Below are 25,028 nucleotides of genomic sequence, written 5' to 3'. Positions count from 1 at the left end.
CAAACTCTATTAATAACATAACAGATGATTGATAATAAGGAGTTTTGAAAAACAAAATTAAATATTAGTAGGAGTAAACTGTAAACATTTAAACATAAGGGCATCATATGCAATTTCTTCAAAATTCATGGTTTTGATGCATTTCAACCTAAAAAATTAAATTTAATCATTATTTGACTTTAAATTGCAAGAAAAGACTTCAAAAATTACACAAAAGAACCGATAAAATCATACATAATATTATATAAGAAAATTAATATTAATTAAATTCCCTAAATTATGTATAAATTATAAGATACAAATGTTATTTTTCACTAACATAAAAAGCTAAAATATGATTTTGACCCACAGACTTAATTGATATTAATTTTTATAGGGTATAAATTTGCAATTTTATGTGTCATTTCTGTAGTGATTAGTGGTTTTTGGCACATTAATTTTCATTTCCTTTGTAATTACCCCAGGAAGAGCAACAAACAAGTCTTCAGTTTTTCACTTAACAACTATATGTAACACCTCATTGAGCAAGGGACGAAAGAAAATAGAATTTGAGGAAGCAGGACAATGACAGCACTGACCTACAGAGCTATGGTACTACAGAGTCAAAAATCTGTACGATATTTATATAAAAAAGAGCGCGCGCGTGCACGCCCACAATACTATAGCAACATTTACACTATGATACAATTCATGCTCACACCGAGAAATATTGGGTGTTTACACCTACTCTAACATACCTGAAAATTGAAATTAGTTTTGCAGATATGGGCGGAAGAAACAACTCAACCATATCTGAATCAAAATATTCTAATGCAAAACTTGATGTGCATAAGCATGATCAACCTCTTCTGATAGGCTATGGTGCAAATGTTCCATCTAGACTTGTTGCCTTGCTAAATGGTAGAGGATGGAAATGAACAACAAGTTTATTAATAATGTCAAGCAATTGGATATTCGAAGAAAATTAATTGTACAATAAAAAAAAAAAGTCATGCTCAGAGATATATAATTGATCCAAGACTCCAAGTTTTTAAGTGAAAGACCTATTATAGATGCATTTATGTACACGGGTTAATAATAAGGTATTATAGATGCATTTATGTACACGGGTTAATAATAACGTATAATCTAGCATATCATATTTCACAGCAGGGATACAACAGCATAGAAATTAAGCATCTACCAAGGCATAGCATTTGACAAATTATCAAGCAAAACGATAATTGCATTGAATTTCAGGGAAATACTCAAAGTAACTATATTCCAACGATCATATTTTTAGTTAGAAAAGAAGTCAATTATTCTTCCTATTAAAATAATTCAAAAGCCAAAAATAATAAGAGATACCAAAATGCTAGCTTTAGATGTTTCAGGATGGGCCAGATCTAACGTGACAACAAGCTATGTGTACCTGAAATATCGACGGGACTGGTCATACTTCATGATACAAATACAATAGTGTCATGAGTTCCACATCAAAAAGTCTCACAAATAGTGTGAGATTTAAAAGTGTAAGTGACTCTCCCACCTAACAGGCTAGTTTTTTGAAATAAACTCTCCCTTTAAATTTATACTCGTTACATTAATACTTTCATTGAGAGGCCAGTCTTATTGAAAGAGCTATTCACAAAGTTTTCTTATTGGTAAAAGACCGAGTGAAGTGTTGTGGAATGGAGCCGTTGGAAACGTAGGCTCTCGATAGGGTGGTATCTTCACAAGCCCTACATCGAGGAGCCTCACAAGTGTGAGGGGCTCTCCCACCCAATAGGCTAATCTTTTAGGATAGACTCTCCCTTTGGGCTTGTACTCATTACATTGGTGCTTTTATTGAGATACCAATGTCACAAAAAAAGCTACCTATAGAGGGTTCTAATTGGTAGGAGATTGAGTGAAGTGCCGTAGAGTAGAGCTGCCATGGATGTCAACTCTTGAGGGGGTGACATTATCATGAGCCCAATATTGGAGAGCCTCATAAGTGGTGTGAGGTTTATAAATGTGAGAGGCTCTCCCACCTAACAATCTAATCTTTTGGGATAAGCTCTCCGCTTAGACTTGTGCTCATTACAAATAATAATAGCAGCCAACCGCAAGCCAAGATAAAGCCCTAAAATAACATCAACTAACCATCACAACACAGTAAACAATTCAAACAAATATTCAAGCCTATCAAGGATTTAGATATCATGTTTGGGTCCCAAGGGTCATCTAGCAAAGATATCTTCTACAATTAGATCACATTTTTTGTTAAAATGTGATGGGCTTTCTGCACATTAGGGCTTTCTTTATGAAAGGAAACACAAAGGGAGACAAGCCTAAAGCAGTGGGTTAAGCCCTGAGGGCTTGTGAGGGCAAAACAATCAGGGTACTAAACAGTAGAGTACTCTAACATGGTCTGGTTAGTAGGGGGGAACATTATTTAGGTGGAAGGCAAAGCATTAAGAGGTAGGCAAGTAGAATCATCCTTGGGGAGAGGGCCTGGCCTCTCGAATACTAGGAGGAGTGAGGTTACTTTCTTAAGCTTTCCTTGTTATTGAAGTGTAGGCATTTGGCATTTGTGATTGCACCCTCTACATTTTCCTTGCTGTAATAGAGGATACTGTTGCATTTACATTCGATCTGTGCTGAATATCTCTGGGTTCTATCATCTTGGTATCAGAGCAATGATATTCCAGGGAATGGTCAATACAAGAATGGAGGGAAGAGTAGAACAATTAGAGCAAATAGTTGAGGAGGTTCAAAGGCGAAAGGTGAGACGACTGAGAAGCTTACCGGCATGGAAAACTCGATGGCGTAGGTTCTACATCAACTTGCTAATTTTCGGTCCGCTTTCGAGGTAGCAAATGCTCCACGCCCACCACCACCTTCGCCCCCGCCAGCCGAAGGGAAGGACAACCATACTTTAGAAAATGAGACACCCATACTGGAAGAAGGAACTAGAAGGGAGATGAACAACAGAGGCAATGAAGGATTGGGACAAAGTGATGGGTTTAAATACTGACAACTGGAACTACCATTGTTTGAAGGGGAAGACTCGTTAGGGTGGATCTTCAGAGTAGAACGATATTTCACTATAATGGAGTAGGGGAGAATGAGAAGTTAGACGTGGCAATCGTCAGTTTAGAAGGGAAGGCCTTGGCATGGTTCCAATGGTTAGAAACAAGAACACCAATAAGAACGTGGCCTGACTTTAAGCAAGAAGTAATGAACCGATTTCATTGTAAGCAACTTGGCAGTGAGCATGAACATCTCTTGGCACTAAAACAAGAGACTACCATACAGGAATTCAAGGAAAAATTTGAGCTCTTCTTGGCTCCCTTAAGGGAGGTGTCCGACAAAATGTTAATAGGGGCTTTCTTAAACGGGTTGACTAAGGAAATAAGAGCGGATGTCTGCTTGATACATCCTGAAAATCTAAAGGCGTTGATGGATTATGTAGGCCAAGTAGAAGATCGCAACAGAGCAAAGGAGAAGGCTATGGAGGAGAAAAGGAGTAGAGCGGCGAAGACCACTGTGAGTGGCTGATGGAGTGATTACAAACCTTTGATCCCTAATTTTAGTGCAATCGAGAATTTCAAGAGCTCTAGTGTGCCCTCAAGAACAAAGGAACATAGGGAAAGGGCTAAAGAAGAAACAAAGTCTACCCCTTCCAAGACAGTGAATGCGGGCACCACTTCATTGCTAGCACTGGAAGCAATGTACCACGTAGGAGACTTTCAGAGGCTAAGATCAACAGACGCAGGGAGCTAGGCCTATGTTTTAGATGTGAAGAAAAGTTTGGCCCAAACTACAAGTGTAAAAACAAGCAGATCAGGCTCATAATAATTGATGAGGAGGAAGAGGACCAGAACAAGGAAAAAGAGAGGCCCATGCAAGACCAAGCCCAAGAAGAGGGAGAGAGTGCCACGATAGAATTATCCATAGCCATTGCTAATGGGCTGACTGGAAAAAGAACCCTTAAAATGAAAGGGACAACTTATGGGCAAAAGATTTTAGTCCTAATTGATTGTGGGGCAACCCACAACTTTATTGCCTCTGAACTTGTGTCAAAATTAGGAATAACCACACAGAAAGTCAAAAGGTATTCAGTCACAATGGGTGATGAAGATTTATTCATTCAGATTGAAAGTGCCCAGGTGTAAAGCTTGAAATACAAGGTTTAAAATCAAACAGCCCTTTTACCCATTCAGTCTTGGAAATGTCAACTTGATATTGGGAGTAGAGGGGCTAGAATCTCTAGGTGAGACATGCATGAATTGGCGACAGTTGTACATGAAGATAAAGATGGACAGGAAGTGGATCTGCCTTCGAGGTGACCCGTCCCTCACCCAAGCGCAAGTCTCTCTGAAAGCAATTCGAAAAACAATTAAAGAGGAGGGGGTCGGGTACTTCATGATGCTAGCAGCGTTACAACAAGAGGAGAGAGATGTCAAACTTGAAGCAGGTGACGATTTGGCCGCGATACTAGAAGAATACCCAAAGGTATGTATAGTCATGACCGGACTCCCACAGAGGAGGGCTCAAGATCACGCAATAACTATCAAGGAAGGTGCTTAACCAGCTAATTATGTCCAAACCGCTATGGGTACTTCCAAAAGGCAGAAATTGAGAGATTAGTTAAGGAGATGATACAAGTGGGGGTCATATAGCCGAGTACCAGTCCTTACTCAAGTCCAGTGCTACTAGTTAAGAAGAAAGACGGTAGCTAGAGGTTCTGTGTAGACTATGGAGCTTGAACAACATCACTGTTCCAAACAAATATCCCATACCAACCATAGATAAGCTACTAGATGAGTTAGGGGAAGCTATGATATTTACAAAGCTAGATTTAAAATCAGGCTACCACCAAATATGAATCAAAGAAGGAGATGAGCCAAAAATTGCTTTCCGAACGCACGATAGACATTACGAGTTTAAGGTTATGCCTTTTGGGTTAATGAATGCACCATCTACTTTTCAGTCTCTTATAAATAACATATTCAGAGAATATTTGCGAAAATTCATTTTAGTTTTTTTTTAACGATATTCTCAAAGACAGGGAAACCCATAGAGAGCATTTAAAGACAGCTTTGGAAGTACTTAGGAAGCATCAATTGGTGGTTAATCCAAAAAAAAAAATGTGTTCGGCCAACCACAGCTCTAATACTTAGGCTAACATTATTTTAGCCGAGGGAGTCAAAGTAGATCCCACTAAAATTTTAGCGATGCTCTAATGGCCTCAACCCTACAATTTGAAGACACTTAGGGGATTCTTGGGTCTCATCGATTATTATAGAAAGTTTGTCAAAGGATATAGCCAGATCACTTCTCCTCTGACCCAACTTTTGAAGAGGGATTCGTTCATATGGGGCAACCAAGCGCAAAAGGCTTTTGAGGAATTAAAGGAGGCCATGATGAAGGTGCCTGTTTTAGCCATGCCTGATTTCAGCAATCCATTTGAAATTGAGGTTGATGCCTCAAGCAAGGGGATAGGTGCCATTCTGATGCAAAAAGGTCAACAATAGTCTATTTTAGTCAAAAGCTATCTAAGAGGCACCAGCTAAGCTCAGTCTATGAAAGAGAACTCATGGCCATCATGCTAGCAGTCAAGAAATGGCAGCACTACCTATCAAGCCAACCATTTCTGATAAAAACATATCAGAGGGCACTCAAATATCTCCAAGAGCAATGAGTCATTGCTCCCGATCAGCAAAAGTGGGTCACCAAGTTGATGGGGTACAAGTTCCAAATACAGTACAAGCTAGAAAAAGAGAACAGAGGGGCTGATGCCTTATCTCGATGAGATTCTGAGGTGGAATTGAAGGCTATTTCAATGTGGCAGTATGAGTGAATCGAGTTGGCATCTGAAATTGATAAAGACACACACCTCAAGAAGTTAGTGTAGAACATCATCATATGGGATGTTGTTCTAAGTGGGTACAGCTTAAAAAATGGAGTCCTTTTTCATGAGGGGCGAATAGTGCTACCAAGATATTCAGAGAAGACCAAGGGATTGATTAAGGAATTCCATGACTCCATTATGGGAGGGCATTCGAGATACCCAAGAACCTACAAGCGCTTATCAGCTGTGACCTACTGGGAGGGGATGAAAAAAGACATTCAAGAATATGTGGCCCAATGTGACATATGTCAAAAGAATAAGTATGAAGCTTTGAGCCCTACCGGATTGTTACAACCCTTACCAATACCCAACGCGTCTTGGGAGGATGTAAGCATAGACTTCATAGGAGGAATGCCCAAAAGTAATAGTTTCGACATGGTATTAGTTATGGTTGATAGATTAACCAAATATAGTCATTTCATTTGTCTTTCTCACCCTTATAGTGCCAAGGAAGTAGCAGAGGCATTTGTGAGAGGTAATCGAGTTACATGGATTTCCAATCTCCATCGTAACAGACAAGGAACTGAGTCATTGTTAGCCATTTTTGGAAAGAATTATTTAGTATGGCAAGAACAACTTTGAAATTTAGTTCATCCTACCACCCTGAAATGGACGGCCAAACAGAAGTGATCAACAGGACCCTTGAGACTTATCTGAGATGTTTCACAGGGAACACACCTAAGAAATGGGCTAAAATGATACCTTGGGCTGAATTTTGGTACAACACAACTTATCACAGCGCAATTGGGATGACCCCTTTTAAGGCCCTATATGGGAGGGATCCACCAACACTACTAAAGTGGAAAGATCAGCCCTCAAGGGCGCAGGATGTGAATCAACAAATTCAAGAGAGAAATCTCATCTTAGAAGAACTCAAGCACCAGCTTGAGAAGGCTCAGAACCGCATGAAGGGTCAGGCAAATCGACATCATAGGGAGCTGCAATTTGAAGTGGGGGATGTTGTATACCTTAAACTAAAACCTTACAAGTACAGATCTCTCACAAGAAAACCTAATGAAAAACTTTCCCCGAGGAACTATGGCCCATTCACTATCCTTGAAAAAATAGGGAAGGTTGTGTACTGACTGGCATTGCCAGATACAGCCAAGATCCACAATGTTTTCTATGTTTCTCAGCTTAAACAGGCCCTTAAAGCTATAGTGGATGTTCAACCCTTACCTAAAGGATTGACTGAAGAATTGGAACTCAAAGTGTAGCCTGAGAAGCTTGTGGCAACATGTGCATTCAAGGGAAGCAAGCTACAACTCTTGATCAAGTGGAAGGATTTACCAGAATGTAAGAACACTTGGGAGGAAAAAGACACCATTCGCTCCTAGTATCCCCAATTCAACCTTAAGGACAAGGAAATTCTTGCAGACAGGGGAAAAGATGGGCTTTTTACACATTGGGGCCGTGTTTATGAAAGGAAACACAAAGGGAGACAGGCCCAAAGCAATGAATCAGGCCCTGAGGGTCCGTGAGGGCAAAATGGCCAAGGTACTAAATTGTAGAGTACTCTAACATGGTCAGGTTAGTGGGGGGAACATTATTTAGGTGGAAGGCAAGGCATGAGGAGGTAGGCAAGTAGAATCATCCTAGGGGAGAGGGCCTAGTCTCTCGAATACCAGGAAGAGTGAGGTTACTTTCTTAAGCTTTCCTTGTTATCAAAGTGTAGGCATTTGCATTCGTGGTTTTATTCTCTACATTTTCTTTACTGTAATAGAGATACTGTTGCATTTACATTCGATCTGTGCTGAATATCTACGGGTTCTATCAAAATGCTTAAGCCATCTAGTTGTCTTTGACAATTATCAAAAATGAATTGAAATTCAATATGAAATATCTCCCTCAACATGCAGTAGAGATCATGTAAATTAAAAAGCAATCTGAAAGATAAAAATCGTAACTGGACCTTGAAGTAAATGAAACAGAAGACAACAAATCAATGAGTAGTACAAGAAAACTTACTTTTGAGGCTAACCTTCACCAGATTGCATGCCATCAGATAGATCTCATTTGAATGTCCAAGCTCCATAGCAGCTGCCAGATGTACTAAGGGTAGTCTTATTATGGAAAGGATCTTTCTGAAGTAGACTGCAAGAGTGCTGAAACTCAGTTAGCAAAGAGAGTCAGCGGAAAGATAAACGAAGCAGCAGCTATCAAGATAACAACCACAGCTGTATTGCACTCCAGTCTCCAGTCTCCAAATCAGGTCCCCAACATACGCAGATGTTAACTCAAAACATTTCTGATATTCACCACACTGATGTTAGTATTCAGCTTTGCAGGCTAATAATAGGTCAGTGTTGCCTTTCAATGTAGGCAAGAAAGAAGGATTAGAATGATCAATTTTACAGCATGCGTTCTCAAGTTCTAGAAACTTTGCTTCCACAACGTTTTCCTTCTCATACTGCGTAACAAAGAAGAGAAAATCCTTGATCAGTATAATGCACTCACAGTCACCATCATAATCAACCAACACAATGCATTGTAATGCAAAAAAGGCAAATAAAACAATTTTCCCCCTTCACATTCATTAATATACAATACAAAACATTCAAATATAATTGAATCAAAAATGGCCTAGATGTTACCTTCTTTATCAAGCAGGAATAGAATGAAGAAAGCCATCCCTCTTCACTGCCATATTGCAATGGTGAAATCAAATTTGCTTCTGATATTCAGCACAGAGAAAAGGAAGGAGAAAACATGGGAGAAGTGTAAGAATCAATTTGTACTTAGATAAGTTACACATTTCTAAACAGAAATTGCAATGAATGAAGATTCTGATAGATTAGTTAAGAGCTTTTACCCTCCTCACATGTGAGCATGAGATTTTCAATAAGACATTCCAGAGCCTGACATAATCACCAAACAGCCAGAAGAAATTAGGACACTGATGCATATGTGAAGATACTTGAGAGCAAGGAGACATGGTAAATATGAAGCTTTTAAAATTGCATGAAGAGGAAAAAATTCAAGTAGTCAGACCTCTGCTGAAAGGACAAAGTATTGAATTTATTAATTTACCAGCACTTCAGACTTCAGATTACAGAAATATGAATTTTTACAGCATACACTCTCATCAACTATAGAAAAGCAAGGGAAAGACTGAGACATACCTCAGCATAAAGGGTCAGCTTTTATAGCAACTTTGTACCTTCAACCAAACAAAACAGAGCATAATAAGGGAACTTTTCATGTTAATTCTGTTCATTAAATCCAAACACATCATAATTCAACTATTGTTAATGCAAGCCAAAAAAAGAAAAATTAAGATTAAAAAAAAATCTGCTTCTTACGTTAAAAGAAAAGGCATAGTAAGTTAATCATAAGTCCCAAAAGGAACTCACCACAATCGAGTCTGGGCACAGTTTTCCAGAGCTTCATGCATTTTGCCTCTTAAGAAACATTTTGCAGAAGTTGGTTGTCACAGCACATAAAAATGCTTTGAACTAAGCAAACTAGCAAAACTAAGAAAAAGTCAGAATAAAGATATCGTCAATAGTTAATCTTAGCTATATTATGCTACCATATCAAATATTAGAAAATATACAGAATTTCTAACCAGTAAGTGGGAAGAATTAAGGAAAGAACACAGTATTGTTCTTAATCCCTTTCTGGGTAAATGTTTGGGCACAAAAAATGCAAAAAAGTTTATTTTTTGATTTAGTCATACCAAAAAGATGCATTGCGTCAATATCGAATCAATGTTTCTAATTATCCAAGATGTCAGAAATGGAAATAGATTAGGCAAAGCACAAAAGTTTGCAAAGATACAAATTTCTATACATACAGTTAGAAGACGCTACCACAACATGGCTATAATAGCAATTTAAAACTTATAACTTAAACATACATATCACACAAATAACTTAACAACCCATTAGTAAGTGCCATTTTGGTTCAAAACTTCCAAAGCAAACCAAATATTCAACAGTAAGGTATCTCGATGTATGTTTGAGGGAAAATAAACATGTAATTAAGTTTGACGGTTTCCAAAACAGGACATCAGTAAAAGTGTCTTAAAAGTCACAATTCTATGGAATTGCCCTTGATTCCATAGCTTTAAACAAAAAATCCAATTCAACCTATTTTCATGGAATTGGGATTCTTGGGAATAATGATTCATGTCTACCAAACATCACTTTATTCAGATTCTTTTTCCAATTCCATTTCCATCTCTACAATTCCAGTCTACCAAACATGGCCTAAATGTTTTGAAGAATGCTACCCATAAGGAATAGAAAACATGTCAGACTTACAGTAGTAAATGGAATCAGTAAAAGAATGCTACCCACAAGGAATAGAAAACATGTCAGACTTTTCCTTCAGTTTTGAGGATTGACATGATCTCATTTTTTATCTTTCCCCCTCCTGTTCTCTCACTATTTTCCCCCTATACCCTGCTGATTCAACATCAGATGGATTCATGGCCTCCCTTAAGGCAAATCATAAGTCTTAGAAGTATCCCAGCTAAGTTCTTGAAAGAAGGCTCAATAATAATCCTCTTGCGCTAGAATATTAATTTTCGTTTGGTATCTTTTTCCACTTATAATATCAGCATCAGATACTGGCAGTACAGGAATATAGCATTGATATTATGCCACTGTAGTCACCTAATTATAAAGTTGCAGTTGCTTATTGCTTCCAGTTTGATACTATGTTTCTCTCGCTATTTGATTAAGAAAAAAAAAAAAAGTTAAATTCCCAACATTGACTAGAATTGTCTCAAGATCCTTGACAACGCATAAGGGCAAAAGCTTATAAACAAACATTACAATTTACAAGGTAAAAGTAACCCAGAAGTAGCACGTCACTTTGACCTCACGATCTTCACCTTCTTTATCCAAAGTACATGACATTAGAATACTTTGTGTCTGAAACATTGCCTTGTTCATCCACTTTAGCCTCACCCAGCATTAATAAGCATTGATCCCATTCCTTGAGCTCCTCCTCTTTAAGAAAGCAAGTTAATATAGTATAAGCAATTTGTAATATATGTTAAAAAGCAATAAAGATGTAGAATACTACAACTACAAAACATAGCTACAGTCGCATCAAAGTTTGAAAGATTTGTAAAGAGTAATATATCATATACAAATAAAATAGACTGTAATCAATTTCTTAACTGGCAAAGCTACTCAGCTATGTCCCAAAAAAATTTCCAAATGCCACACATTTCGGTCCTAATTTATCTGAAAATTTCTTCCGGCAAAATGGAGCACCAGAAATCCATCTCATGAAGAAATAAATTGGAGGTAGTCTAATGTAGGACGAAAAGGTAACAAAAGGGATAAGCAAAGAAACTACTCTCAAAATTCAATACTCAACAATCAAGAAGTAATTATTACAACTGACTAATCCCAATTCCCAAGAGGATTTATCCAAATAAGGAAATCTCAAGCTGTCCCAACTGATCAAAATTGCATTAACTTTTGATATAATAAAACACAAGACAATCATTATAACATCAAACAATCATGAAAAATGACTATTAGTTATTAGGCTATCATGATCAGCAAACTTATTTGCAAGAGACTCAAGGCCTACAATTCTGCCCAATATAAAACACTTAAAATAAAAGTAGATGTTTATACTATGCACGCATGATACCTCATGATACATATTGCATATTCTAACATTTGTATTATGATTTTTTTTTAAAATAAAAATTTTCTATATTAGAAACTTAAAAAAAAAAAAAATTATTATTTTGGTTGATTGTTACAAACATCCTCATATTATTACCTTAGAAAAACGTGTTTAAAAATAAGATACCCATGCCCATCATCATAAAATATTGAAATATATATTACAAATATTCCCGTAAAATTTTGAAAATTGCCGTATCTACCCCATCATACTATACCGTAAAAGATACACATACCCATATTGGTGCTTCTTAGATTGGAAACTTAAAATTTTGGATAAATTTAACAACATTAACTAACTTTAACTTAATTTCTTTCTTTTTTTTTTTTACTTTAACTTAGGGTTAATGAGTAAATAGGACGCTCAAAAATCACCGTGAACCCTAAACTCTTAAAATATGCAAAATAAACCCTAAACTTTTTAAATTTATAATAAAACAAACTCTAACCGTTAACTTTTTAACACCATTAGCGTCCACGCAGTTACTGTTCAGGGTTTATTTTTCTATAAATTTAACCCTGACTATTATAATACCCGTGTGGACAGTAACGATGTTAAAAAAGTTAATGGCTTGGGTTTATTTTGCTATGAATTTTAAAGTTCAGAATTTATTTTGTATATTTTAAGAGTTCAGGGTCTAGGCAATTATTGAGTAAGAGTTCAAGTCTTATTTGCTGATTAACCCTTTAACTTAATTTCTTAATGCCCATGAGGTTGCTAAATTGTCTTTAAAATAAGAACCAGAGCTAATCTTAGTCTAAGATAATGAGAACGAGGAATAATGTCAGTTGTATTTTTATTCATAAGCGTGACGTTAACAGAAAGTTTTAATTTGGAACTATCATACAGTGCCGGTTGTGTTTGAAGTATCGCCATGCCCCTGCCCGAGCTTCATAGCCTAGTAAGCTCCCCTGTAGCTAGTTCCAACGTTGTTTCATCGGTTTATGACAAGTAACTGTTCAAAAATGTTCACACCGTCCGTCACTTCAAAATATTTGAAAATACAAAGAAGCAGTCGTAATAAATCTCGACCACAGGAAACACAAGGAAAAAGATGATACTCACAAGGCTACTCACACAAATACAACTGAATTGATCCCAGCATTTAGAGTAGAAGGACTTACTAGACACTTGACAGCTAGGTATTGGAAGCGGAGATCACGGAGAACTATCTTAAGAGGCATTGAGGAGATGAAAGGCGCGACCGTAATGGCGGCAGAGGAAGAGGGCCTGAGCCTGCATGCAGATATCGGCGGGATCATTGGCAAAGGCGGCAACCTTGTCTGCGAAGAAGATGGCAGAAGAGTAGAGGTGCTTGCTTACCCAGTCCCTCACAACACCTCGAAGCTTCTCAATTTCTTCCTCCCTCATCTCCGATTAGCTGGGTTCCTGAGTTCCAAGTGAGTGAAATGAAATTGACTTGAGGGAGAATTCTCGTTCGCTGCATCTTACGACAATAATTGATTGCGGACACCTACGATCACATTCCGTTGTAGTCTAGTTGGTTCGGATACTCGGCTCTCACCCGAGAGACCCGGATTGGATTCCCGGCAACGGAAGTCTCTTTATAATTTTTTTTCTTTTTCCCTTCGGTATTGATCTGACTCGCGCCATGTTTTTGTCCGGATATTTTATTTATTTATTATGATAAGTGTTATTTCTTATTCCCTTTGCCTCTATATATATATATATATATATATAAATTATTATTAAATATAAAAAGTTATTAACTTATTTTTTAATAAATAAATTATTATATCCTTATTAAATTAGAAACAAAAAAAGATAAGTATTTGTATTAATTTACTTTAAAAAAATTATTTTTTATTTACAATAATTAGAAGTAAAATTAGAATGTTTCTATACTTTTAGTGAGATAACTAACTTTCATTAGTTTACGTGATTTGATTAAAAATAGAGAAAATTTGCTCAATGGCCTCAAAAAATACAACTTTCATAAATTATGGAAGAAGTTTTTAAATATTTTGGAATATGGCCCATTCAAAAATAAATTAGATGTTTTTTTACTTCGTTATCCTCAAATCCGTTCATTTATTTTTATTAAAATAGAATATAACTAATGTTATTTTTATCTGATTTTCCTTGATTTTATTTCTCCATCTGTACAGTTATTTTCATCATCTTCATCAGAGGTCGTCGAATGTTTCTTATCATACAGTGCTTGCCTCTCTTTGTTTATCTTCTCTGTTTTTCCCAGACATTATCATCACATTGAACAGAAAACTGCATTATCGAATAGAAATTGTCTTGTATTCATTTATCTGGAGGTTGAAGAGAATCATCCATAATCTAATTTTCATCATCTTCATATATCCAGGTAATATATCCATTGAATCAATAAATCATCTGTTCCTAATCTATTATTTTGTTGTCATTGATCATACAATTTGCTTCAATTTCGAACACAAAACATATTATTTTCTCACTGTTCATAATATTTTATTTTTATTTTGGGTATTTAATTTTCTATGATCATCTAAGGCGTTTGTAATTTTTTTTGAACCTAGTTTGATTTGATTTGGGTGAAGGAGTATGGCGTTTTCGTGTTTCTAATTAATGTTAGTATATATTGATATACTATACTATCTCATTAATAAATCATATCAGTGATCACTTACTAACACTATGTCATCTTGTAGATATAAGGATGGTTACTCTCATAATTTCTTATGATGGAAAATAAAATTTGAACAACTGTTACGTGGATGATTCATACTTGGAGGTGCTTATGGAAGATACAACTTCCTATCTTGATGTCATGGAAATTGTGTACAAGAAATTGTGGTTGAATGCAAGTCATGAGGTCAAATTGATGGTCTCTTTCGATATTGGAACTTCAACATATAGTATTTTAAAGGTGAAGAATGATAATGATTTGATATGGTATTTTAATTCACTGAGAAATTATAATCTCTTTAACTTCCCATTGATTGTCTCTATTTCCAATGGACCTTTTTCCATACAAGAAGTGTTTGAACCTTGCCATGAAGGAGATAATTCCTTAACTTCATGGTCTTCTACATTTACCAACAACAAGAATTGTAGCGGACCCGATGAACTTTTGCAAATGGATGATATTAAGGAGAGAGATGCATTCTTTAGCAAATTAGAAGTCCAAAAAGTTCTGCAACTATTAGCTATGAAGAGGAATTTTGAATACAAAACTCTTAAATCAAATGGTGAAAGGCTTGTTATTGCTTGTAGTGTTGATGGTTGTAAGTGGAATGTATAGGCCTCAACAATTGCTTCCACTCAGGTTTGGATCATTAGACGGTATGTAAAGAACCATACTTGCATTGTTGACGTCGTGCATGGTGACCATAGGCAAGCAACAAGCCTTATCATTAGTGAATGTGTGAAGCAAAAAGTCATTAATGGAGAATGTAATGATCCGAAATTAATAATTAAGCACATGCGTAAGGAATTTGGAGTTGGTGTTAGTTATTACAAGTCATGGAGAGCAAAGGAACTTTTTTTGGAAGCAATTTAAGTTTGTCCGAAGGACTCTCATGCCCAATTACCTTCCTTGTGCTATGCTTTGAGTCACACGAATCCTATTACGTATTTATCATTGATATACATTCATTTATTAATGATATATTCAGACAGTAACTGAATTAGATATATTTTGTTATTTAGACAATAATTATGTTTTGTATCCTACTTTGTTGTCTGATTATTAATAATATGATACAAGTACTGTTACTGCTATTGAAGATGGTGGTAATGGTTGTTTTAAGTATTTCTTTGTATAATTTGCTGCTTCTATTAAGTGATGGAGCCATTGTCGGCCAATTATATCCATTGACGGAACTTTTTTAAGGAACAAATATACGGGGACTCTTTTAATTGCATGTATTATGGATAGAAACAATTCAATCTTTCCATTAGCATTTGCAATTGTTGACTTAGAAAATGATGCTTCTTGAGAATAGTTTTTGTATAAGTTGAAGAGTGTATTATGTTATCATCAAGACCTAGTCTTTGTTTCAGACAGGAAAAGTAGTATCCCAAAGGCTGTGTTTAATGTATTTTCTGATGCTACCCATTATATTTGTGTACAACATTTGTTGGGTAATATAAGAACAAAGTTCAAACACCCTTCAGTTGCTGGTATCTTCAATCATTGTGCTAGGGTATATAAGTTTTTTGATTTTGAACATGAGATGAAGAAATTAGATCAAGTGGCACCTGGCATTCGTGATTACCTTCTAGATGTAGGTTATGAAAAGGGGTCACATTGTTATTCTATGAGGAGACGGTATGATATTATGACTTCTAATATATCAGAAAGCATGAACTCTACTCTAGATAATGCAAGGGACCTACTAATTATACCATTGATTGAGTTTATTAGGAATAAGCTCTAGGATTGGTTTTATACACAAAGGATGCATGCTAATTTTATATCTTCTCATTTAACACCATGGGCTGAAAAATAGTTGTCTGAGCAAATAAAGCTTGGTAGACACATAGAGGTAATGTTTTTACAACTGAACATATCTTCATTAATATACTATTGAATATCATTGATATATCGACTTTGAAACTTATCATTGTTATATTATATTGCATTTTTATAGTAGGGTCAACCAAATGATGTAAATGAATTCACTGTAGTACATGGCAAATCTAGTTTTATTGTTTACTTGGAGACTAGAAGTTGTAGTTGCAGGAAGTGGGATTTTGAAGAGATTCCTTGTTCTCGTGTTTATGCAGTGATTAGCAAGCAATGACTTTATGCATATACTTTTGTTTCTAGGTACTATACAAAGTATTCATATGGTTGCACATGTGGGGCAATAATTCATTCATTGGGCAATCAATGTGATTAGGAAATTTCTAGTGAAGTGCTTAAAAACAATCTGATGCCACCAGAGATAAGAAGAGGTGCCGGTAGGCCTAAGAAGATACAAATTCCATCAGTTGGTGAGTTTAAGAGAACTGTTAGGTGTAGTCGTTGTGGACAGTTTAGACATAACAGAGCTATTTGCAAGAACCATATACCTATTAGATTTAGCATCCCAAAGAAACAAAAGACCATAGTTAGATCTACTAGTCAAATTTAAATATTTTTTGGACATTTCAGATTTATTTCAATCTTTCCATAAGTGAAACTTACTGAATTTGGATTTTTTTTTGTTATTTATATGTTTCTTGTCATAGCACATTGCTGATGAATAGTGATTTTTTTTGTAGATATATAGCCATAATTTCACATCAAGTATATGAACTTCTCAATTTTAGATCAAGTATATGAATTACAATTGTGACAATATTAAGCAAATATTTTAAAATATATATCCTTCATATTGCAGAAGAATTATACAATCCAACTATGTAGACAAGAGATTTAAGTCTCAAAACAATATCCATTTGCCTTACTTGTGACCTTATATATATCACAACCATCCAAGAGAAGTAATTTTCCTAATTTGTAAGTAAATCTTGATCCAAATAATTTGCATAAAAATTGTGCTTTTTATACAATATGCAACTTAAAACACCCAACGGAGGAAACAAAAAAATGATCAGTATAGAAGTAACCATAAAAGATTCATATTTTATCACCTCGATATTAAAAGTATGTTTTCTTTAGTCAGTTCAAGTAGATATATATCAACAATAAACAGAAGTATATAAGTGATTAAGAGCACAATTCATATTGATCATCTACTTCTAAATCTATTAAAGGAAACAAAAGACTAAAATTAACCGAAATACAAAAGGCTAAAGGTGCATCAACTTCATTAGTCCTTCAACTTTTCTACAATTGATTGAGTTAGTAACTCATAACTAGGACCATCATATTGATTATCCTCTTTTTGGTCCTTTTCTTGAGCTTTACCCTCATTTGTTGATCCATAATTTTGTAGTGTAGCAGGTGTTTTTTTTGACCTCTTAAGCCTTTCAACTTTCATCCTATTAACAATTTTCTTGATTCTTACCCTTTTTTGTTGGTCCTTTGGAGGTTCAACCATTTTGTCATCCTAAAAAAACAAAGAACAAAGAGTCAATAGTAAATGTATATTATAAAAGTATACTGAAACAATTGTTTGTAAGGTATGTCATTCATATTCAGCCCCATGAACTATAACAATTAACATATGACTAAATATATCATTCATATCTAACAGTACAGCATTGATGTACATTACTATGATGTACTTTTTTTTGTAAAATCTTCAACAATGAATATGAATCACATCGTCAACAAATGATAATCTGATTCGGTTTTCTGTATGAAGTGTAATTTGTACCTGCTTCTTTTCCTCCAATTTCTCATTAGTATTTGTTGATTGATTAGGGTGGCAACCTTCTTGCTTGTTAACCCTCTCAACATTTGAAGGCATTATTGACATCAGTCCCTAATCAAGTGAAATGCAATATGAAAAAAATTAAAACAAGTAACAATTTAATATAGGTTAAATTATAACATCCAATTATAGAAAACAAAGTGAATGTTAACTCACTTGGTTGTTTTCCTCTTTTTCATGAAGATTATCCTCACTCATGACAACCTCAACATTGATAGAGTGGAAGATATCATCAACATTATTAACACTCTTTGTCCCTACTTCTTGTTATTTGACAAGCATGTCAAACAATTTTTTCCATCATTAATCGTATCTCTATTTGACTTTTTGCGATCTCAATTTGTCTTTCTTCAATCTATAACTGTCGTTTCTCAATTATCTCAAGCTTTTTGTATATTCTCTCACTTTTTGATCTAGAAAGTGAGCCTCGTATGCATGTTTTTGGGTCATCATTGTCAGTATCTTCAACACTTAGAGGTGGCACAATATTTCTTTCTACTGCAGCTTGAGTCGTGCTCTTCTCTCCTATAAAAATGTGCATATAATCCTTTTCCCATTCTTGATTTGTGATGATCAGCTCTTCTATTTTCAACTGTAATATCCAAAATAAAATGATACATGATGAGTTACAATTGCTAATTAATGTTAAATGCAAGTAATAGCTAGCAATTTACCAATATATATTAGATATAAAAAATCATATATCACTAATATACAAGTATATACCACTGATATACCAATATATACCACTGTTATACAAGATCATGAACTCTACATTTTTCATTTTCCAATAATGCATATCAATTGCACCCATCTGTATATAATTGACATATAGTTACAGAAACCACTAAATATTAAATGATTTAGAACAGTAGACATGATCATGTTTTTGCATTCTTTGCATTGAACATACTTAAATATAAGTTAAATATAAAATTATGAATATACTTACATTCTTTGCATTGATCATGTTCTTTCAAGTTGTGACCACTCATAATAATCATTCGTTGTCCAGTTCAATATCCTTAAGAGTGCATCTCCTACTTTTTCAATATACTTATGCTTTTTCAATGCTGGTATCATTTCATACGCCTAAGCAACAATGGCATATGGAAATCCTCCAATCCAATAATTGACATTAAATTTATTAATTACATCCTTAAAGGATTCCACAGTCATGTTGTAGTACACCCTTCCCCATGGATATTTTTCAAACAAGTTATCATCTTCAAGAAACTTGTAAAACTTGTGATTAATGGCATTATGATCTTGCTTTGACAAGAGCATGTTCTCCAAACAATTAAGTTTTGCTAACTTAACAAAATCAGTATCATTGTTTGGGATATTGCCTCTGAAGACAAAGAAGACGTCCTTTCTTTTAAGCAACATGTTCTTAACTTGAAAGAATTTGTCTATGAAGGCTGAGATGGCTTTTTCACTAAAGTCCATAGTAGATAAAGGATTACAATTTAGGCCAGTAATGATTGCAAACTCCTTTAATCCAAAAGTTAGCACTTTTCCTCCAATAAAAAAGTACCACTTGTCATCCCTTTCGCCAGGGCATTGACTTCAAACCAACCAATGCACTAATCGCCCTAGAAAAGCATGCATTTTTATGTCTAATAGGTGTCCTAGACATCTTTCTTTGAATGTTTCAAGCTGCTCCTCGTTTAGTTTTTGGTTTATTATTTCAACAACTTCAATCTTGCTGCCATGCAAAATTCTCTAGTGAGGATTCTAGAGTTCCCTATGGACTATATATTCTCTTGTGCTTCTTTAGTCTTGACTTTTGTTCTCTATTACCTCTTTGTCTTTCCTATGAATGGCCTTTAAAGTTGTTGCCCCTGATATATTACAAAAGTGTTAATATATTTAAGTACAATCATTGATGAATCAAATATAAAAGCAATGAAAAAATACACTTCACAATGGTATGTCTTTAATATAGGTATATATATCATTGATGTACTAATAGTATATATCATTGATATATTTATCAAAAAAGGAACAAGAGATGTCATTTATATATTTAAGTATCAGGTAGAGGTTGTGTCAAATAGGCCAAAAAGAGAAGTTGATAGCAACTTGGACTTTGGACTTCTTGACACAAAAAGGAAAAAAACACATACCCTATAATTATTTGATATTATTTCCATCTTCTATAAAACTAAAACCATTGAAAAGGACATAAAAAGTGGGCAAAAAAAGCAAGAAGCTTTTACATGAATTCATGACATAACTACCTTCCCTTCTTTGGTCAAAATAAATGAATGTATATCTAAACTATACTACCTTTCATAAGACCAAAACAAGTGAAGAAAATTACAGCAAGCTTATTCATTGAAGCTGCCCTTAAATAAGCAAATAGGAAAAGTTCAATGAGCACAATAAGAACCTTCAATCAATAAGCAATATAGTATTGAAAACGAATTGAATGCAAATGAATTCAAGGTTGAAATCAAAGGGAAATATTATAATTAGACCAAAAAGATGGATAGTTCCCTTTAGTGAAGATCAATTCAAGATTCATAAACAAATACACTTCAGTATCATTCAACACGAGCAATCAAAATAAATTTGAAACTAATTCTGAAGAAATTAGCACAGACATTAATTTCTTAAAATGTGAATAGGCTTGATAGGATTTCAATATATAGGAAATTGTCCTTCAAAATTGTATAATTCAAAATAATGTTGTGAGCACAATTGGTGTTGAAGTTAACACAAGTATTAGCATTGTAATATCCTCTTCATGATGATACATACAACAACGATTCTCCAGCAACATGACAGTAAAGAACCTAGGCTCCTTCACGGTGAGTAAGTTTTTCTAGTGGTAGAGACTCACGACAAGATCCAATGACATTGAAGCCGACAACAACAACAAAAAAGGAGAAAGGAGAAGTTCATAAGTAACAAATTCACATGCCTCTCATAAACAATTTCAAGCATTGGACATATTAGATAAAATAAAAGGCCACATAAAAAAATTCCATATTTGAACCAAACAATCAACACAATAATAGTTAAACCAAATTTTATGTTTAATTATAACAAGCTCCTAAGAAGGAACAACATGTTGTATATATGAGCATGTTAATAAAATACAAGCATGCAAAGTTGAAAAGAATTTCTATTAATTCATCATTATATGCATAAGCATGTTGAATTAAGATATACAAATTAATCTTCAAAACTAGGCTCTGATACCATGTGTTAATGTTAGTATCTCAATTCATACAACTCAATAAGATTAAGTCAAATAATGTGTGTACTTGAAGAATATATGATTGTAAGTTATGAATCCTCAATTACCTTGAGTGTAGACAGACTCACAATCTATTAGACTCTCGTAGTTGGTAGAGAGTTTAAAGATAATGGAGATAGTGAAAAAGTCTCATCTATTTTGGTTAATGATCGATTGACTTATATCGACTAGATCAGTAACTATTTTGATAAATTAATTAATTATTTAATTTTACATTATCCTTGAGAGATAGAAAATAACTGACGGCTACAGGGTTATAAGTTGGGCATCTGCTCATTGGGCTCACTAGTGTGGTTTACCTATCATGATCCATACAAGATCATAAAGACTAACCTGTCTAGGCTTATTAATTAATGTAAATCCATAAATATTCAATCACTTGGTACATGTAAGTCAAGAGTATGGCCCTAGAAGATCAAGCAACCAATTGCCCTCTTATCTCTTGTTCTAGAGACAATTTAACAAAATAAACTCTTAAACAAAAGGATAATGTAGTATCGCATAGTCTCTTAACAGTTGGTGGTTACTTTAGTTAGGTTAATCATTAATGTATGGGGTTCTTCTTGTTATTGTTGTTGTAGAATTCTTCTAGTTCTTAAATGCACTTTTGTAGGAGTGTAAAATCATTTTCTATTTGAAGTAATGTTCATTATATTTGCATAAATTAGTATAATTTTATGGAAGGGGTTTAATATTCTTTTGAAGAACATGAAAGATGAATGAATGGCATGTTTATTACTTACTATTTCACGTGTTATATGTTAATTGTAGTTTAAGTGTTGGTAATTTCTTTTGCTAAAATTTAAGTTATATGTAGAATGGATTGATATAAGGTATAAAGTTGGAGTGGTTCTAGGAGGCTTGTAAGTTATGAAAAAGTTGGAATGATTGAATTTTTTTGAAAAAGCCAATGTAGAGATCATAACTCATCTGAAAATAATTCTATGTTTGAGTTCATCAAATGGGATAAAAAAACATTAAAATGCATTGTGCTCTCTTTGGAATCAAGGCCAACACTCCATAAGTAAAATTGCATCACATTTTGCAAGGGTCAAATGTGAATTCAAGTGCTTGCATAATTTTTCTATTGTGTTCAACCATTTTTTTTGTGAATATTGTAAGTTGTTGTTTTTATTAATTTTAAAGAAATTTGCTAGGATTATGGTGGGTTTAGCATGCTTGGACATCCAATATATGACAGTCAATTGTTAAATAGGTTGGTAGTATGTTTCTAGAATCAAAATGTAATGCATATTGCTAGCTTACAATATTTTTCTTTGGCAGGACTTAATCAAAATGATTAACAAGCATAAACACAAAATCCACTAGAGAAAATAACTAATAAGCATTGACACACAATTCACAAAGGTAAGTAAAAACTAGTGCGACTTAAGGCCATGAAATGATCAAGCACAATTAGAAGTCATGAGACAAGCACAGGCATGAAACCTATAAATAATAAGCGTGAGTATTAAGCTCATGAATAATAAGCATGGGTGCGATACTCACGAATACCAAGCTAACTAGGATTTAATCATGATACGCCAAGGGCTAATAGAATTGTTATTGCCAACCAACATTCTAATTGAATCCCATAATTCAAATCAAACATGCATGGATTTATAAAATTAACATTTTATCTCATCTCTTCATAACCAACGTAAAATAGTATCATATATGCTCTCCCATGCATGAACCACAATGAATAATCATTCTTTAGCCCATAAAATCAATCAATATTGACATAATGATACTTGTGAACATTCATTTGAAAAAATAATTCAAATTATTTTCACAAGATTTAATGTAAATTAAGAATTTTCATATATAATAGACAATGACAGGATAAACCACAATAATAGATATATATATATATATATATATTATATGAATATGAATTTACTATCAAGTTATTAGGATGCTATTCACTTACTTGAAGTGTTCTCAAAGTATAAGGTTCTCCTCTTACCACATTAATCAATTTTCTCTTCTTCCCAACTCCTTATGTATAGAATATATTAAGATCTTAATTAACTTCTAACAATGTTTGAAAACTCTCTTCAACCATTAGTATGGGCGCACGTGTGCACAAATTTAAAATTTTGGAACCAAGATATACATGAAAGTTTCTTTATGGAATAGCTAATTTCCCAATCTGCTCAAAAGCTCATTTAAACCTTTTATCACAAATTTATCAACAACAATCCACTCTCAAGAATTCACTACTTACAAGCTAATTTCATGATCAAATTTCCTTTGCAACCTTAAGTTAGTTCATAAATCTATAGCACCCACACTAACATACATCTCACAAGAACCAATAAAATTTCAGAAAAATGCAAAATCATGTAAAACTTTCATAATGGGCATTTTAATGAACACCTTATGGACATGAATCCTTTAACTAATACTAAACTTCATTTTCTTCAAATTTCATTTCATTTTCTAATATCAATAATTGAAATAATCCAGCTCTCCAATTTAAATCCTTTAGCATATATAAATTTTAAAACTCAAAGAAAAATGAAATTTCCAACTTTACATTCCTCATAGTTAGCAAAAAAATGGAGGAAAAATTCACAATATCAACCCATAATCATATGCATGCAACAAAGGAAGTGAGAGATCAAAGCTTCTTACCTCATCAATATGTAACATCCCAAATTAAATTTTATAGTTAATTTAGGTTAATAATAATTTTATAGAATATTTAGAGGTAAGTAAGAAGGAGCAGTAGGAAAGAAGAAAAAAGAAATATAAAAGAGAGAGAGAGAGATTGATAAATGATATATATATATATATATAAATTAAAAAAATATAGAAGGGGGGCGGATTTCCATTTAAATAGGATATTTTTAGGTATGATTTTAAGCTTTTTTAAGACTATATAAGTGTTGTAAAAAAAAAATTTTAACCATCCATTCTCTTTAGTTTCTGATTTGGTGATGATGAAAAATTTAGGGTTTGAAATAGGGATGAATTTATGATAAAAAAAATGTAGTTGTTAAGGTTGTTAATAGTATAATAAATATTCTAAAGTATAAATTTGTTAATAGGATTTGAAATTGAGACTTATGAGTTAAACCTTAAACTCCTATGGATAGATTTTTATTAAATTTAAAACTATAAGTGGATTTGTTGATGTTTAGATGATTATTTAGGATGAGAAATAGATTATTATGGTTATAGAATAATGATTTTAGACTTGAGACTAAGTTTGTAATTTTTAAGCATTTTTAGGTGCGAATTTATGAAATAAAAATAAAAATTTTGACAATAGAAAATGGTTTAAAGGTTGATTTTAGCTTATTCGTGTTCATTGACAATTAAAAGAGGAGTTAAAAATTTTACTTGTGGGTAATAAATCTAAACTTGTATTAAGAATGAGATTAGAAATTATATTATACTCTCTAATGCTATTATTAGAGTTATTTTATTAGTTTCGATAATTGAAATTAATATTTATAAATAATATATTATGTATAGATGATATTATTTGTGAAGGTTATGATAGAAAAGAAATTATAAGAAATAATTTATTAAAAAAGTTATGAGGTAATTTTGCTTTATTTTTTTATTAATGTTGCCTTCTACTATTTATGTGATTATTTGGAAAAACATGTTGAGATGTTTGTTGAGAAATTATGTGGATATTTTATTGAGAAATTGTAAAATTGAAATTATGTATTTTGAAATGTTTTGCCAAGTGAGATGTTATATTGTCATGTTGGAAATGAGAAAATTGTGAAGGTTATGATATTGTACATTTGTGCATTGTTGATATTTAATTGCTTGACTTTTGTGGGGGATGTTGGAAGATTTGTTATTATATTTTTGCGCCATATGGTACGCCCTTATGGGAGGCCTATTAGGTGGCTTGTAAGGGCTC

General features: G+C 33.8%; 1 long non-coding RNA gene and 1 other non-coding gene across 8 annotated transcripts; one reads left to right on the top strand and one right to left on the bottom strand.

The window, feature by feature from the left end:
• Positions 1-599: 599 nt before the first annotated feature.
• Positions 600-13,113, bottom strand: LOC129284855 (uncharacterized). 7 transcript variants are annotated; one of them, XR_008586981.1, is made up of 9 exons: positions 12,658-13,113; positions 12,381-12,488; positions 9,232-10,836; positions 9,001-9,038; positions 8,691-8,736; positions 8,473-8,552; positions 8,051-8,288; positions 7,847-7,972; positions 600-893 (listed from the first exon to the last, which is right to left on the bottom strand). It is a non-coding gene; the product is annotated as an uncharacterized LOC129284855 (long non-coding RNA). The 7 variants fall into 7 exon arrangements; XR_008586985.1 differs by having other exon boundaries at positions 8,051-8,126; XR_008586980.1 differs by having other exon boundaries at positions 7,847-8,288; positions 9,232-9,342; positions 10,719-10,836.
• TRNAE-CUC (transfer RNA glutamic acid (anticodon CUC)) lies at positions 13,020-13,092 on the top strand. Its single transcript has one exon. It is a non-coding gene; the product is annotated as a tRNA-Glu (tRNA).
• Positions 13,114-25,028: the final 11,915 nt, after the last annotated feature.

The sequence above is a fragment of the Prosopis cineraria genome, unplaced genomic scaffold (genome assembly GCF_029017545.1).
Source record: "Prosopis cineraria cultivar Desert tree isolate PC_DT_omini unplaced genomic scaffold, ASM2901754v1 PC11, whole genome shotgun sequence".
In the NCBI taxonomy this organism is placed as follows: Eukaryota; Viridiplantae; Streptophyta; class Magnoliopsida; order Fabales; family Fabaceae; genus Prosopis; species Prosopis cineraria.
This window is presented reverse-complemented; position numbering and strand designations above follow the sequence as displayed.